The following is a 19,135-nucleotide window of genomic DNA, read 5'->3' as shown; positions in this document are numbered from 1 at the left end:
TAGACTGAATATCACAGAGAAGAAGCCTAACTCAAAATCCCATATCGAGCTTTATATTTCACTATATGCGTGTTGATCGTTTGTTCGTTCACCAATACTTTTATCGATTGGTGGATTTTCGCATAAGTGTCTAACATCAATACACTTACGTTACACGCAGAATTTATCAACGTGACATCATACAGTACACGATCAGAAATTAAACTCAAATTTGTACAATAAACGATCAACCATCAAAACTCGTATATTCTTAAACACCCATTTTTATATATGTTTAAGAAATTCTTTTATTCCTACACTACACTACCACACATTTCATTTATAGTAAACCGATTCTCAAGAGGAAATCCGATCCGTAAGTTAGATAGTTTAGCTTCACTTTTATTTGTAACTTTCTCGTCTCATGTCCAATCATTGTTCAGCGGTAGACGCGGTACTCTATCGTTTTGATATTGCGGGCAGCACCGTCGTAACCCAGGTTGGCGGCGAGGAGGATTTGGCCCGTGCTAAGGACTTGAACGCCAATGTCTTCGAATTCTTATCTAGCGCCGGTGTCATGTAAAGTGCTGGTTTCTTGGTCTCTTCTATATATGTTCCCCTAACGACGATGTTTGTTTGAAAATTTGCAAGTTATCGAATCCAAACATTCGTTGGCTCGTTCTTGTGTGGTTTGGTTCGATCCACTAACCTGAGCCGAGCACGCGAAGGAAGAAAGTGATACCAAAATGTAGACCATCCTTTCAGTTGCTGTTCGGCAAGGAACGCGTGGTGCCTTTTCCAAAATATCCTTCCGAACTATGTACATGCGGATTAGGTCCGCACGCGTTCCTTGACGAACGGTAACCACAGAGAACAGACGTACAAGCTAGCCCACGAAAGTTGTGTAAAATTTACAACGACCGTTTTTAACCAATTTCTGTTTTTTGGCTGGGCCACCAGATGTCTCCAAACACACCAAAGAGAACTGTCAAAGCCAAACTGAGAAAAAAAAACAAATTTTAGTCAGTTTTGAACAGGTCGTATGAACCGTTTTTCATGTTTCGAGAGAATCGCTTTTGATGTTTCGTAGCACTTTCGTCACGTTGCATAATGGAAAAATATCTTAAAAGTAGATCGCTATTTCTTTCAAGGTAGAGGTACTGAATTTTGAACAATGGGATGCAAAAGTGATACTTGAAAGTAACCCGCTTTGAGATATCTATAATCAGTTCTGATGGATAATACTGATCGTCAAGAATGTTCCTAATTGAATAGATATAGGAGACTGTCTTCTGTCTGACGATAACCGGTCAAGAAGGGCAAAAATTTATTCCAAAACTATTAGTTATTTTAATTGCCTCATCAGTGCAAAAATAAAGGCAGTGAAATTCTGTCCAGTCGAAAGTAACTTTTCCAGCAATGAATCGAACCCGTCTATTTTAGAGCGGCATTAGATTTATTATTAATGAGTTCATTAACAATTACGCCTTTTCGAAAACTGGGTACCTAGATGTGTAACTTTTGAACGGCGCAATAGATGGCACTGTTTCAAGTTAATTTTCAACGTATTTTTTGGATGTCGGCATTTGAAATTTTACACACTTTTTTGAAGATTTTTTGTTCGAGCTTGTACGTCTGTTCTCTGTGCGGTAACTGAAAGGATGGTCGACATTTTGGTATCACTTTCTTCCTCCGTGTGCTCGGCTCAGGTTGGTGGATCGAACCAAACCACACAAGAACGAGCCAGCGAATGTTTGGATTTGGTAACTTGCAAATTTGCAATCAAACATCGTCGTTGGGGGAACATACATATCGATCCGCACAAGGAGGATTCTAGCGTTCTGTAACTTTCAAACGTACACCGCACCACCGTGCAACAAGCAAGCAACTTGCAGACATACCTACGCATATGTCGCAATCTTCGCAAATGATTCTTTCTGTTCGGCTCAAGGGATTTTATCTTCGGACTTGCAAGTAATCCTAACTCCAGAGAATTGTTTGAATTTTTCGGAACGTGCAGTCGTGCAATCAAAGGATTTTATCACACGGCTGACTTTTATTTAAAAACACGTTCGACGTTCTGTTGACCGGGGAGAAAGAATCATTTTGCAACTTTGCAAGATGATTCTTTCGTGGCTGACGTCGGGCTTTTAGAATCGGCTTAAAGTCGTGCGCTGCATTCTTCATGAAGGGATCTCTTCGCACCTCTGATCGTGCACCGATTCCTCCTACGAAGACATGGATCATTGTGCCTCGATCGTCAGAAACGAAGTCGAAGATCCCCTTCAAATTCACTCCCGGATCCGAACAGATTCGTGCTACCATCGATCACGATGGAATTTCCAAGGTCTTCAGCGAGTTCGAAGAAATCGTTCAGGCCAACGCTCGCGGATCCTTCATCGGTCAATGGGACCGTAAGGACGTTAAGAAGGGTGGAAAGAGCACCATCGTGACTTCCTTCGCCAGTCGCCGGCCGTTTCGTCACCAGCCTCACACTGGTGACGGCCCTGTCGATTGCTGGTCGCATTGAATTCAACCCGCTGACCGACGAATTGACTGGCAAAGATGGCAAAAAATTTAAGCTGGAAGCACAGTTCGGAGACAAGCTCCCGAACAAAGGATTCGACTCGGGCATGAACACCTACAAGACTCCCCGATCTGACGGCTCTATGGTCGCTGTCGATGTCAATCACAAGAGCCAGCGGTTACAGTTGCTAGAACCCTTCGACACCTGTAGGTGCAGTGATCTGCAAGACATGACCGTGCTGATCAAGGTTAAGGGAAAGTACAACACCGCCGCGGGTCCCTGGCTGAAGTATCGTGGCCACTTGGATAACATCTCCAACAAAATGTTCATTGGTGCCACCAATATCGAAAAAAACGAGATGAACAAAATCAAAAACCAGGTTACCGGCGATTGCGCCAGCCCAATCTAGACGATGCTCGATTCTACAAGGCCAAGGGAATCCCGTGGGCTGCCGTTAGTGATAAAAATTCCGGCCTGTGTTGGTCTCGCAAACCGCTTCACCTGGAAGGCAGCGCCATCATCGTTAAGTCTTTCGCTCGTACGCTCGAAACCAATCCGAAGAAGCAGGGTCTACTTCCATTGACTGTCTCCAACACCGCCGATTACAATAAGATTCAATAGACCTCGAAAATCTCCTTTCTCTGCTAGAACAAGTTTGCCCCTGGCGAGCAGCTGGACTGTGAAATCAACAACGGCGTCAAGGTTGAGAAGATCAAGTTAAACCACTCTTTCAACAAACAGCAGATTGAATAACTCAAGGTCCGAAGTGCATTGAACCGTATGAAGCAGCTGGCTGAAAACTAATTATTCACTCCCTCATGATATCCAAAGTACATTAGTTGATAAAAATTAGGAGACAAATCTTGTCACTGGAACATACAAACAAATCTATTATTTTGATTTTCAAGCCAGCTAAAACATGAGAGGGCTTATAGAAACGCAACCGTTTGGATGTAATTAATAATATATAGAGTCAGAGTACTGAAACAGCTAGGGCATATGTGTTTGTCTGGAGTCAGTAATTAAAGTAGAGATGTACCGAATATTCGGTCGGCCGAGTATTCGGCGCCGAATACCTCCAAAAAACCGTTAAGCCGAATATTCGGCTCACCGAATAGTTGAGCCAAGTATTCGGCCGAATAGGCCGAATAGGCCGAATACTAATTTTTCAAATTTTAAACATTAACAGACTTGACAAATTTTTCATTTGATTTTGGATAAATTCTAAGATATCCAAAAGTAATGTTGAAAAAGCTTCAAAATCATCAAAAACTTATGATTTCAGTAAAAGATCTTATGTGTATCAGTGTATATTTGACTGTAGATAGCTTTACACTTTGATTATCGTTTATTCCAGATTTTTTTCATATACCCAGGCTTGTCCATAAATCGAATAAAGAATCCCAGAAAATGTGGGATATGGCTAAACGAGCTGCATAAAAATGATTAAACATGTCCGAAAATATCAATTGGCAACCCTATACACATTACTCTGCGTCAACGGCTTTTCCCTCGTTCGATGGCGTTCTTTCTTCTCCCTCGCAAACGTCAGCGAATACAGGCAGTCTCGCGCCAAGTCACCCCAAAGCAGGAAGCCTTCCTACCGAACAAGAACCTACGGAATCGTTGCATCGGTTCTCCTGATCCAGAAGCGGATCTCACATTTGGCGACCGTGACAGGACCTCCGTAAATAATAGAATGGTAACAGTGATACTCCTAGTGAAAATGTGAACGTGAAATATCAGTTCAAAAAAAGTAAACAAATGATCTGATTCTTCTGGCGAACGATGGTTGCTTTGTTTGTTTCAAGATGGCGATCAAAGAAGCGACTGAGTGAATCCAAATATAAAAGAAAGTTTTTTTGTCTTATTGTAGTTCGGCGGATACCGACTGCATTTTTGGACAAATCCGGCGGATACCGGTCAAAAGTTTTAGTTCACAACTAAAGTTTTGAAGCACTCTGGCGGATACCGGATGCTTATTTCTATAGTCCGGTGGATTCCGGCTATAGTTTGAATTATTCCGGCGGATACCGGATAATCAGTAAATAGTTCGGCGGATACCGGCTATTTGAAAAAATCAATCTGAGGAAAATCAGATGATTGTTGAAATAATTCGGCGGATACCGACTATAGTTTGGATTATTCCGGAGGATACCGGATAATCATTAAATAGTACGGCGGATACCGGCTATTTGAAAAAATCTATCTGATGGAAATCAGATGATTTGAAATAGTTCGGCGGATACCGACTATAGTTTGGATCATTACGGCGGAAACCAGATGAAAAAACTGATTGTTAAAATAGTTCAGTGGATACCGACCATATATTGGATTATCCCGGCGGATACCGGATGAAAATTTGGTAGTTCGGCGGATACCAACTTTGAGAAAAGAATATCCGGCGGATACCGGTGAAAGAGTTTCAAAAGTTCGGCGGGCACCGACTTTGAATAAAGAACAAAAAAAAAACGGCGCATACCGGGAAAATTGTTTTAGTTGTCAGTTGTATAGGTACCTAAAATGAACTGAAAATTCCGGCGAATACCGGACAATAAGTCATGATAGCTCGGCGGATATCGACTCACGGATTGAAAAATCCGTAGGAACATAATAGAAATAAAAACAAAAAAAGAGGAAGAGTTTGACAAATAGAAAAGAGAAAACAGATGCTATTTTCTAATATGCAAGCTGAAAAATAAAAAAAGGACCATGATAATAAGAAACTACATCAATCAAACCAGTGAATTCTTGTTTAGTTGATTCGAATAATTCAAGCCTACTGATTAAAAATCTCGGCGGATACCGGTTCATTCTAAACTTATCATGGTTTTTACCAATAGACATCGAGGTGAAACCAAGAAAGGATGTTTTACTCTTGGTAGATGCCGTTGAAGAGCGCGAAATTGACCATCAATAAATCTGTGAATATCTAATTTATTTAGCTTTGAAAAAATAATGTGCAGTGAAATGTGACCGTAGAATATTGATCTTCTCTTTATTCGTCGCATCACATATAATCCGAAGCTTTGGCCGTTGTTTGGCCCCTAGCTATCGGAAAATTAAGTTTAAAATTCTACGAGAGTGGAATTGAGAAAAGACAATCTAAATCAGATTGCTATGATGAAATACAATTAATTTTCGATAGCCCGAACAGCAAAGTTGTTGAGTTCAAAAACTCAAAGAGATAGAAGCATGAAACGTCTCAAGTTTCAAATCTGATTGATTGGAGGTGATTGATGTAAAGCTTAGTTAATAAACTAAAAACTGAGTTGATTCCAACGTGATTAACCAATGAAATGAAGTTTCATGATATGTTTTGAAAACATTCGTACTTTCAAGTTTATTACGAAAATAGTAAATTTAGTTTGGCTTCAAGATCTGTGAGACTTGAAGATGGTATCTGCTAAGTATAAAAATGAACTAAGAATTGTAGTTAGAAGATTTTAATTTGCTTTTCAATACAATTCTGTGATTGGGTAAGGTTTACTTACTGGATACGTTTAGCTAATGATGGATACTCGATAACGCAATCGACATCTTGACAGCTTTGGAAAAATAATGTGCAATGAGATGTGTTGAAATGGAGAAAGAAATGAAACAACTAATGATGATAAATATTCAAGCTGTTGCATTGGGTGCTTTCGTGCAAATAAATTTGAGCGATTTCGAGAATAATAACAATTAACTTTTCAGAAATGTCAGAACAGGATTCAGTAATGTTTTGATGCAATGCTAAAATCTCTGTGGAAAGAAAAGGTGAATCAGACTGACGCTCCAATATGCGGTGAGATTTTTGGTCGTTACAAGCAAATTACCGATGGAATTTCTAAGTTTTCTTCACTTATAAAGATCTATCTTTTTAATGAGGAAATATAAAAATTACAGTACTAAACTGTAGTATGCGAGAGCTGGTGAATCTCAAAAATGAGTTAAGTGTATTCTCATAAATATATAGTTGGATTCGAGCGTGTCAAATAAAATAGAAAGAGAGTTGACAGCATCAAGAAACTATGAGCCTCTCACGATGTAACTATGTGTGAGAGCGGGATGGTTATGAAAAAGTTAAAGAATGAGAAGGTATGAACGGAATGCATGATACTGGGACGAACGAGCGCGAAACATTCATACGTGTCGTCATTCATTTAACGATTTTCGGGAAAGATAGACGCGAGGCTTTTCTAAAATATTATTTTATTGAACTAAGGTTTTCGAAGTTACTACAATGGCGCAGTCGGTGTGGAAAAGAATTTATGTGTATCCGAAGTGAATACGGAAGACAATATTTTTTAATATTACAATATTCGGAAAACAAGGAATATATTTCGTGAGTCGGTGTGTGAGATGGTGTTGTAACGAAGAGTAAATGGTTTGAAATTTTATTTAATGGCTGTGGAGTGATTTCCTGTGAAAATTGATATGTTTAACATTTAAACCCCGGAAGATGGTAAGATGAGCAAATTTGTACCAGCCAACAGGACTCAGGCCAAGAAAAGCCAGAAATCCCCGAAGCGGGGGAGGTAAGATTTTGCCATCAAGATGGAATCAGTGGTTGAAGGAGTATTTTCTGGTAAGTTTTGGATTTGGTGTGAGGTTCATGAGAAGAGTTCATTTTTGAAAATGAGGCTGCACAGGTGATACTGTGCTATTGAATCGAAGAGGCGTTGCCGTAAGTGAAGTTCGTTCTAATTATCTCAACAAAGAATAGCTCAAATTTTAAAAAGGAAACATCGTTTTATATACTCTTGTTAGAATGAAATCCCACTCGGGTTATTAAGTTCATTAAAGTTGACAGTTTCAATTTATTAGCCCACCAAATTTCTTGAAATATCCACAAAAAGTACATTAAATTATATGTTCGACCGAAACTTGTCCTGGTGTAACAATATTCATTAAATTTGTCATTCAACGTCTCGATGACATGACGGTGCTTTTCAAATTAATTTATTTTGGTTTAGCGATGAAAATGGTAAACCACTCTACACATTAAGTTTTTTGTCGGAAAGGAAATTATGGAAACTAATTTGTCATTGATTGAGAAACACAGTGTGGTTCAACACATTGAAAAACCTATTGAAATAATGATAAGGTCTCGATGAACATGAATACTGATTGTGCGTTTAAATCGGATTAGCAAGTTAGTAAATCGCAAGAAAGAACTTCTATGAATTTCCATAAATGAAAAATTTGGAATAAGTATAGATTTGGCAAGAGTGACAGCTTGCTGTTACTGAAGAATATGTATCGTTGATGAAATTAAACGAGAAATATGTTGATAATCTAAAGGGTAGACTTGTGAAAGGTGAATTCCAGTTGAGTTTGTAAGGAGGTCAAAGATTGAATCGGAATAAAAATTAAACGGATGAATGAAAGGTTAATTAAATGAAGGGAAAACTTGCGAAAGGTTAAGTCCAACTTGGTTTGTGCAAGTGGTCAAATTAACTATTTTTTAAGAGAGATGAAGGGAAAGAAGTATAGACGAACTGAATTTTTATTCTAAGCAAACGAACGAAGTGTTGATGAGCTGAATCTAAATTGAGATAAAAAAAGAGCGAAGTGTTGGATGAACGAAGGATAGAAGAATTGAAAGATGACTTGCGAAAGCTCAAGTCAAGCCTGGTTTTTGCAAAAGTTCTAGTAATGTTTGGTCTGCGCGAGTGGTAACAAACTATATTTTAAAGAAAGTGAAATAAAGGAAATACTGACGAATTGAACTTTAATAAAAAGTAAACGAATGTGCATAAACTAAAGTCTAATTCGGATGATAAACTAAACTAAGATTTACTTGAGATTGAAAGAGCGAAGAGTTGATGAATAAATATTATTGAAAATCACTTTAGAAGTTCGTCAATGAATTATTGGAGGACTCGCGAGAAGTCAAGTCCAGTTTGGTTTGTGCGAGAGGTCACAAACTGAATTTGAATGAAATCAAACGAGATGTTTTGATGAACTAAAAGATGACTTGCGAGAGGTCAAGTCCAGTTTGGTTTGTGCGAGAGGTCACAAACTGAATTTTAATGAAATCAAAAGAGAGATGTTTTGATGAGCTAAAAGATGACTTGCGAGAGGTCAAGTCCAGTTTGGTTTGTGCGAGAGGTCACAAACTGAATTTGAATGAAATCAAACGAGATGTTTTGATGAACTGAAAGATGACTTGCGAGAGGTCAAGTCCAGTTTGGTTTGTGCGAGAGGTCACAAACTGAATTTTAATGAAATCAAAAGAGAGATGTTTTGATGAGCTAAAAGATGACTTGGTCAAGTCCAGTTTGGTTTGTGCGAGAGGTCACAAACTGAATTTTAATGAAATCAAAAGAGAGATGTTTTGATGAGCTAAAAGATGACTTGCGAGAGGTCAAGTCCAGTTTGGTTTGTGCGAGAGGTCACAAACTGAATTTTAATGAAATCAAAAGAGAGATGTTTTGATGAGCTAAAAGATGACTTGGTCAAGTCCAGTTTGGTTTGTGCGAGAGGTCACAAACTGAATTTTAATGAAATCAAAAGAGAGATGTTTTGATGAGCTAAAAGATGACTTGCGAGAGGTCAAGTCCAGTTTGGTTTGTGCGAGAGGTCACAAACTGAATTTTAATGAAATCAAACGAGATGTTTTGGTAAACTAAAAGATGACTTGCGAGAGGTCAAGTCCAGTTTGGTTTGTGCGAGAGGTCACAAACTGAATTTGAATGAAATCAAAAGAGAGATGTTTTGATGAGCTAAAAGATGACTTGCGAGAGGTCAAGTCCAGTTTGGTTTGTGCGAGAGGTCACAAACTGAATTTTAATGAAATCGAAAGAGAGATGTTTTGATGAGCTAAAAGATGACTTGCGAGAGGTCAAGTCCAGTTTGGTTTGTGCGAGAGCTCTAATCTATTTTCTTAATAAAAAACCCGATTTAATACACTTAACAGTGGATTGGAGCCTTTCTAACAGAGTTTAAATTATATTTGGAAATATATAAAATAATATAGAATATACATGATAGATTCCTTCCCTCTGAATCATATAAGTATGATTTCAGATATTCAAACACGAAAAATTCCAATCTCAATATAAAAAAATGATGCCTGATACGTTTTTTTGGGGAAAAGCGAACTGGTATGTAAGGAGCTCATTTTATGTATGGAAAGAATGGTATTTAAACAGTAGAATTTCCAAGATTTATAACACGCTGAAATGGTGCCGTGGTAGCAACCAGAACTTTCACGTTGCTGGTCACGGTTCGAATCTTACTGTTTTTTTATGCTTTTTTTTTACTGAATAAGTAAAACCAACTACAATATTGATGGATAGCCGTGACGCGTGCCCTAGCATGATACCTTTTTTAGAGCTCAACCATGCATAGAGGAAAAATTCCCACAAAAGGAGGGGACAGTAATATGACTATTAAATGATTAATCTCATTCTGTAAACTAAATCTGAAATCTTATTCTGATTCTAAAGTTTGAATTTTGAGTTACAACACTTAGTCTAATATTTGAATATAAGTTCCAATTTCAAATTCCAGGTTGATCTTTAATCCAAATTCTTAATCAGAATTCTAAATCTGAATTCTCAATCTGAATTCTGAATCTGAACTCTGAATTTGAATTCTAAATCTGTATTCTGAATCTGAATTCTGAATCTGAATTCTGAATCTGAATTCTGAATCTGAATTCTGAATCTGAATTCTGAATCTGAGTTCTGAATCTGAATTCTGAATCTGAATTCTGAATCTGAATTCTGAATTCTGAATCTGAATTCTGAATCTTAATTCTGAATCTGAATTCTGAATCTGAATTCTGAATCTGAATTCTGAATCTGAATTCTGAATCTGAATTCTGAATCTGAATTCTGAATCTGAATTCTGAATCTAAATTCTGAATCTGAATTCTGAATCTGAATTCTGAATCTGAATTCTGAATCTGAATTCTGAATCTGAATTCTGAATCTGAATTCTGAATCTGAATTCTGAATCTGAATTCTGAATCTGAATTCTGAATCTGAATTCTGAATCGGAATTCTGAATCTGAATTCTGAATCTGAATTCTGAATATGAATTCTGAATCTGAATTCTGGATCTGAATTCTGAATCTGAATTCTGAATCTGAATTCTGAATCTGAATTCTGAATCTGAATTCTGAATCTGAATTCTGAATCTGAATTCTGAATCTGAATTCTGAATCTGAATTCTGAATCTGAATTCTGAATCTGAATTCTGAATCTGAATTCTGAATCTGAATTCTGAATCTGAATTCTGAATCTGAATTCTGAATCTGAATTCTTAATCTTGTAAATCTCATTTTGATTGTTTTGCATCACACGGTTTTCAACATTGAAATTTCTTTCATCCAAATTTTTTTTTATGATTTCGGATTTTACAACTTTTAATAGTATGGTTTTACCCCTAAAAGTATGCAGCAAACTTAATTTCAGAAAAATTGTGAAAAAAAGTTTTCACAAAACAAAATCGTGTTTTCATGCGTAATGATCTTTAAGTCATCGCAAATTTATCAAAAACTGTGCAAATTGGTATTCTTGGAGAAACAATTCCAGAATTGAAAATTGATAAAGTGAGGAGAAATTTTACGGATGATGAAAAGAGCGAAAGAACATTTTTGCAAGGAAAATTTATTAACGTACACCATACTTTACCTCGCAACATCCAGCTTCATCAATTTTTAATTCTGATATTCTTTCTCCATGAATCTAAATTTTTCACCGATATGCCGAAAATAAATTTACAAAAATTCTGAATCTGAATTCTGAATCTGAATTCTGATTCTGAATTCTGAATCTGAATTCTGAATCTGAATTCTGAATCTGAATTCTGATTCTGAATTCTGAATCTGAATTCTGAATCTGAATTCTGAATCTGAATTCTGAATCTGAATTCTGAATCTGAATTCTGAATCTGAATTCTGAATCTGAATTCTGAATCTGAATTCTGAATCTGAATTCTGAATCTGAATTCTGAATCTGAATTCTGAATCTGAATTCTGAATCTGAATTCTGAATCTGAATTCTGAATCTGAATTCTGAATCTGAATTCTGAATCTGAATTCTGAATCTGAATCTGAATTCTGAATCTGAATTCTGAATCTGAATTCTGAATCTGAATTCTGAATCTGAATTCTGAATCTGAATTCTGAATCTGAATTCTGAATCTGAATTCTGAATCTGAATTCTGAATCTGAATTCTGAATCTGAATTCTGAATCTGAATTCTGAATCTGAATTCTGAATCTGAATTCTGAATCTGAATTCTGAATCTGAATTCTGAATCTGAATTCTGAATCTGAATTCTGAATCTGAATTCTGAATCTGAATTCTGAATCTGAATTCTGAATCTGAATTCTGAATCTGAATTCTGAATCTGAATTCTGAATCTGAATTCTGAGTCTGAATTCTGAATCTGAATTCTGAATCTGAATTCTGAATCTGAATTCTGAATCTGAATTCTGAATCTGAATTCTGAATCTGAATTCTTAATCTGAATTCTGAATCTGAATTCTGAATCTAAATTCTGAATCTGAATATGAGTTCTGAATCTGAATTTTGAATTCTGAATTTTGAATCCTGAATTCTGATTCCTAAACCTGTATCCTGAATTTGAAAACTGAATCTGAATTCTGCATCTGAAATTGAATCTAAATTATGTATGAGTATGTAGAAATGAAAAAAAAAACATAAATTCATTCTTCAACACGAGTAAAAAAAACGAGGGTCATAAGATCTTCATATAAATTCCCCCCCAACGCAGTTTCCTGTACGGCTCTGCATTTTGTTGACACCCGGCATGGCTTTAGACACTATAATTTCATAAATGAAATTATAATGTCTATAGGCATGGCGGACTCTGAAGGAAACGCCCATCCGCCATTTGCTGCATTGAAAAGCAAGAAGTGTAAGATATAAACACTGTTGCCGTATTTGCCCCAGCAGACTGAGAAACTGCCCAGACCACGGTGCGTCTTAGTAATGCCTTTTACCTATTTGAGTTTGAGCCGCTTTCAATCAAGCGTGCCGATGGTTTATTGGATAGCGCTTGCAACTTGGGATCTGAAGGGTTTTGGTTCAATTCTCGAGTTAATAAAAATATTATTTTTTTATTTTGATTATCTTCAATTTATAAATGATTGCTGGTGCTGCTGCTTCGAGGCGCCACTAGCAACTTTTTTTATGCCATAATAAGTATGATATGTATTTGGTAAAGAAAACGGTTTCAACTATTTTGTTTTTTTCCCGTTTTTGAAAGGGTTGTGTAGAAAAAAAAATGCATTCTTTTGAGACTAAAATCATTTTAATTGTGCAGCCCAGTTTCGCAAAAACGTTCTAGACATTTTTAAAATGGCACATACAAATCCACGGACATCAACAGAACTCGTCGAGCTGAGTCGATAGGTACCTATAAAGGTATGTCTAAGACCCATAATTAATGATCTCTCAAATCGACCGATAACCAAACCTTTCTGTTAGAAAGGCAAAAAGAAGGAAATATTTACGAACTCAATTTAAAAGAAAATTAATAAATTGTTAAAGAGCTAATGCGAAATAATAAATGATTTGCGATAAGTCAAGTCCAGTTAAATTTGTGAGAGTGGTCACTAACTGAATTTAAATAAAAATGAAATGAAATGAATGAGCAAGATCTCCCCGTAAAGCAAAAGATTTCATATACTTAAATTTATCAAGCGTATCATTTCATGGATTGCTAATCAATTTTAATCTTTTGTTGAACGTAGCACACATTGGGATGTTTCCTATATCTTTTAAACTTCATCTTTTGATTGTTTCGATTTAAGTTTATTGATTTGATGAGTTTTTTTTGGGAATTTTTAATTCTTAAAAAATATTTCCTCTAAAGATTTCCGTTCCATAAGAGTGGAGACAGGGACGAATGTAGTATGCGAGAGCTGGTGAATCTCAAAAATGAGTTAAGTGTATTCTCATAAATATATAGTTGGATTCGAGCGTGTCAAATAAAATAGAAAGAGAGTTGACAGCATCAAGAAACTATGAGCCTCTCACGATGTAACTATGTGTGAGAGCGGGATGGTTATGAAAAAGTTAAAGAATGAGAAGGTATGAACGGAATGCATGATACTGGGACGAACGAGCGCGAAACATTCATACGTGTCGTCATTCATTTAACGATTTTCGGGAAAGATAGACGCGAGGCTTTTCTAAAATATTATTTTATTGAACTAAGGTTTTCGAAGTTACTACATAAACGAGATGTCAAGTCTGGACAATAATTAAATAACAAATCTTGAATTCTAATATGTGAATCCATCGTAAATGAGTTAACATTGAAATCGAAGAAAATCATCGCTGGAAAGCGCTACACTTTATAAAAGAAAGTAAAAAATCTAAATGAAAACAACATTGTATACCGACACAAATAACTTAATTAACGAACTGACTTGTGCGAACAAGTTTTAAATTAAAAGTGCCGAGATGGGAATCGGACACATGCCATCGATGGGTCTGGTGATTATCGTCTTACCAGGTTAACCACTTAAAAAGGTTATGGTTCTCTATGTAAGTTGTAGTGAGTATTAGTTTTCAAAATGAGAGATTCAACCACTGACCACATTCAACTAGAGGATTGCCAAAACTAGTCGAAAAGATTACTTCACTCATTACTCATTAGTATTGTGAGTAAACATTACAAAGAGAGGAAGATTTGTTACACATCAATTGAGAATGACACCTTAAAAAGAGAGGATAAAGTGTAGAGTCTTCAAAGCAGGGAGGACAATTCGCGTTGCAATCAAAAGAAGGATACATTTTAGATGACTTCTGTTGGAAATTAACGCCCGTTGAAACTTTTTGAAAGTTGTTTATTTAACTAAGATTTCAAAAATTTGAAAATTTCAATTTGAGAAATTGCAAAATATTTTGATCGGTTTTAACAATGAAAGGTTTCTTGGACCAGAATCACAAAATCAGTAAAAATGAAGGTTGAGGTTTCAATCAAAAACAATCTAGTCACAGTTAACAGTAGTAAATATTTTCTCAAAGCAAGTCGGACCGAAATAGGAAACATAAGTTATTCTTCTGCTAATATATTTTTTTTTCTTCTCGGGGAAGGGGGAAGATGTGGGATATGGCTAAACGAGCTGCATAAAAATGATTAAACATGTCCGAAAATATCAATTGGCAACCCTATACACATTACTCTGCGTCAACGGCTTTTCCCTCGTTCGATGGCGTTCTTTCTTCTCCCTCGCAAACGTCAGCGAACACAGGCAGTCTCGCGCCAAGTCACCCCAAAGCAGGAAGCCTTCCTACCGAACAAGAACCTACGGAATCGTTGCATCGGTTCTCCTGATCCAGAAGCGGATCTCACAGAAAAGTCAAATCTGACCATAATGGCCAGGTATTATTAGAAGTTTTCCAGATTTTACCCGGGTTTATTCAGATTATTTGGTATATCAAATGAATTCTAAAGTTTCTCTTAGAACATTTTTCGATTTTGCGTAAAAATACGATTTTTTAGAGTGAATTTGAATATAGGGGAGAGTGGGGTATCGTGGGCCATGGGGAAACGTGGGCCACTTTTAATATCTCAGATGTGTGTTGAGATAAAAATCTCGAACCAACTGTCATCGTCGTCGCTTTGCGTGAGCATATATTTCTATATGTTGTTGACTTAAATACGCATCATATGCTTCTTTTATTTATCAAGCTAAAAAAAGTTAGAAAAATTTACTTTCATAATTAAAAATACACCCACTAATTGCATCGATGGGGAACCTAAAGTTCATAACAAAAATTAGCTCATACGCTTATGATCTTAGTTTTGTCTTGATCTTTCACGTGGAAAAAGAATTTTTGATAAAACATCAATAAGTCACACAAACGCAACCAATTTGCAAATCATAGCCTGTGGGGAATCGTGGGCCACACATCTTTAACCACTTATATTTTTATATTTTTATACACATATTGAACTTAAAATACGTTTTCCCTATCTGTAAAGTTTTGTTATGCCAAATGAAGAGTTATGAAAAATATTTTGTCCATCTATATAAGGAATTTCGCCAAAACGATCGCGAGCCAGGTTTTGGAATCGATTCGATCATACACAGCTCTATTTTTAATTTCATCATCTGAAATTGCTTTAAAATAACGAAATGAATTATAAAATCACAGTTTTGGGTCAACTCATAAACTTTACATGATATTTGGTCAATTTGGATTTAGTGGCCCACGATTCCCCACCATTTTTCAAAATCCAAAAAATATTGCTTTTTTTAAAACAGTTAGAATTTGGAAAAAATAACTTATTAAAAATTTAAAAAAATACCTTGTGATACCTTGGAAATGTAGAAAACTAATCCTATTTTTTGTTTTCATTTTATCTTCTATAATAAAGAAGTTATGGAACAACGAAAAAAAGTGGCCCATGATTCCCCACTCTCCCATACACATAAATTTTTCTTTGACCCTAAGATACGATTTTGACACTGCTGCTGTAATTCGATGAAAACATTTAATTTCAAGTAATTTACTTTCTTTTTCCTCTTGTATGTTTGAGAATAATGCCTAGATTTTGTTGAGATATGCTTTTTTTACAATTTTTTTTCCAAAAATCGTCCAGATCTGGTCTTGTATATCGTTTGGAAGAAAATATGGTTTTCTTAAAGTTAAAGACCATCGTTTTTTTGGCAGCTATTTTGAAGACATCTAGCTAAGATTCGCCATTCACCTGATTCAATATTATATAAGCAATTTCAAATAGCTTGGCACCTGTTTTGACATGTTTTGTCCCAGATTTCACTGGAACCAAATCTCTTCGATGATATACGTCCTAGAAGCGACAATTCATCTGATGTCTTTCTAACTATTGGTGAAATTTTGAAAATCAAAGAGACCTATACCTAAAGATCTGATGTATTATACTTCTGGTTGAAAATAATAGATTCATAAACATATGGAATATTAATTTGGAAGAAATTGAAGAAAAATGAAGTTATAGCTTTTTATTTTCTATTAAAAACTCAACAGAATATTCGACCGAATATTCGGCCGAATATTCGTTTGGCCGAATAGTTGAAAAGGTCAATATTCGGTATTCGGCCGTTCGCCGAATACCACTATTAGGTACATCTCTAAATTAAAGAGTTTAGAAGTCAAAAATAGATAGATTTTACCATATGCATGCTGAATAAAAAGGCGAGGAAATTTTTAGCAAATCCTGTTTTGAATACATTTTTGTCTGTTACAATAAACCAATGGACGAAAAAAAGGATACCCAGTTGGCTCGCCGTATCTAAGGAGAACGTGCTTAACCAGCTTCCGCTATCATCAATAACTGCACCCTTACTAATACAACAATTTCGGTAACTGTATGATCGATCCGCATCTCCCATTCAAGTAGCGAACAACAACCTATGTTTGATCAATTGTTTCGCGTTTGTTGGACTTTCAGCTTTTGATTTAAAGGAATAGGTTCACCATTTTCATGATTGGCTCCCGAACAGCGTTGCTAGATCTAAGGATTTCTCCGTAGATCTACGGTTTTTAAGCATTTCTATGGAGCTACGAAGCGATGCTCAACATCTTCGGACTTTCAGCATTTTCTACGGATTTTCTACGGATTATCAAAAAAAGTAACGGAATGCTGCGGATAAACGAAAATTCTACCTGATGACCAAAAAAAAAGGTCAACAAGTTTCATTTTGCCAAAGCCAATATATTTTTCGATTTTCAGCTGTTTGCAATCTGGCAACGCTGCTCCCGTAGCGTTCTACACAGCAAAACATTTCTAAAAATAAACGGAATCTAAAACACGAGTGATCTATTTTTTCACAAGTATAATCAAAAAAGATGAAATTTTCCACTCATTTTGATGTAATTTTAGTCTTTTCACAAAAAGCGAATAAAAATAAATTGTTTTGGTGTAATTTTACATTTCATGATGTAGAAATAAAGCGGTAAATGAAATTTATATCACAAGCAGTGTAAAATTATATAAGTTTGATTTAATATTGACTGAAACTGTTGTTTGTGCCATTTGACAGTCGAGTCATTTTTCTGGAACCGAATTTCTTCATTCTAAGACGAAGCTCCATCATCTCGCTGGTAAAAGTGGTAGGTTATAAGTTGAAAACTTAAATGATGTTATTGAAATTACGACGGCAGATTTTGAAGTGGCAGGGATCCGGAATTTGATACTAGGAGAGGAATTTGCCTAAACAATTCGGGACATTTGAAAGCAAAATCCATCTGACCCGACCAGTGACGTAATGACATATGGATGACGTATGGGTCCGGACCATGACAGTCCGGAACGGAATTCCGTTTGGTCCCCCACTGCCGCTGACAGATTAGAATATCAGCAGAATAGATATCTTTGTATTCATCAGTGCCCCAGCCTGGCGGTGCTCTTGATGGTGGGTGTACTTTTTTTTTCTTTACTTTTTGATTTTTAAATAAATGTTTATAATAGTAAACTATAGTGTATTTTTCTACTCAAACGATTCATAATATCCCAATATTTCATAAAAATGTCTAATATTCCAAAAAAAAAATCTAAAATTTTACATCGCTGTGTATTTTTACACGACAAAATGCTGTTCTCTTTTCGTGCATCGTTTTTGGTCTAAATTTACACGCCTCGATATAAAGATGATGTAATTTTAGATCATAAACGGTGTTCCGTTTTCGTGCATCGTTTTCAATCTAAAATTACACGAATTTTTCATGCTGTGTATAGAACAAAAAATCAACTCCCCGGCACAGCTGACAAACACGGTCATTTTTTAGGTTAATGTCAAGGAGTATTGGAATAAGGTAGTGTCGAGAGCCATATTGGATTTTTTTATGTGACGTCACAAAAACGAATGTATCGAAAATTTATATGCGAATGGCAGAAATTTCAAAGAAAAACACGTTTTAGAACGAAAATGAATTCCAATTTCATTTTGATTGTATTGTAAGACACTATGTTATGAAATTTTTTGGTCCTTTGAAGATTGCATTATATTTTTTTTTCTCATTTTAATAATGAATGCAATGTCGTCTTGAAGCTAAAACGTTCCAAAATAAATAAAAAATTACCTTTAAAAAGGTCTGGCTGGTAGTTATTGAGTGTTCAACTCATTGTCACGATCTTTATACAACCGGTTTATCTCATACAATTCTTATGTAGGACAATTAACATCTTTGTAATAAGGATCTTAAACTGCACTGACTTGATCATTTTCATGGAAGACTTTGAACTAATTTTAAAGTTTTGCAAATGGAAAATCCACTATTTTTTCGATTTTCGATGGTCTATTTTATGTAAAAATTACTCGAAAATCCAACTTTTTTCGTACTGATCTTGAAGAAGAATTTTTTTAGAATAACATGTTTTAAAAGTGGAAAATTTCCAGCAAGTTCTCCGAGCTATCAACAAAAAAGGCAAACTTCCTAGAAAATTAACAGATTTTTTGTGATTGTGACGTCGCAGTATGTACTAATACTAGGAGCAGGGCTGCCTCGACACTACCTTCTTTGAATATTCTTTGGGTTAATGTTCCTAAAATTAGAAAGTGTTAGTGGAACGCCCTGGATTATGAGACCAATACAACTAACGGCAAATTTTCCGATTGGTGCGGTGGTTTTGTCAGCCAACAATTTGACCAAACGCTGCTTTTCCATAG

The 19,135-nt window shown here is 35.9% G+C and overlaps 1 pseudogene; it reads left to right on the top strand.

Moving 5' to 3' along the window:
- The first annotated feature begins 2,193 nt into the window (after positions 1-2,193).
- LOC129738258 (probable aconitate hydratase, mitochondrial) lies at positions 2,194-3,310 on the top strand (annotated as a pseudogene).
- Positions 3,311-19,135: the final 15,825 nt, after the last annotated feature.

Source organism: Uranotaenia lowii, chromosome 1 (genome assembly GCF_029784155.1).
Source record: "Uranotaenia lowii strain MFRU-FL chromosome 1, ASM2978415v1, whole genome shotgun sequence".
NCBI lineage: Eukaryota > Metazoa > Arthropoda > Insecta > Diptera > Culicidae > Uranotaenia > Uranotaenia lowii.
The sequence above is the reverse complement of the archived record's forward strand: the minus strand, read 5'-3'. Positions and strand labels throughout refer to the sequence as shown.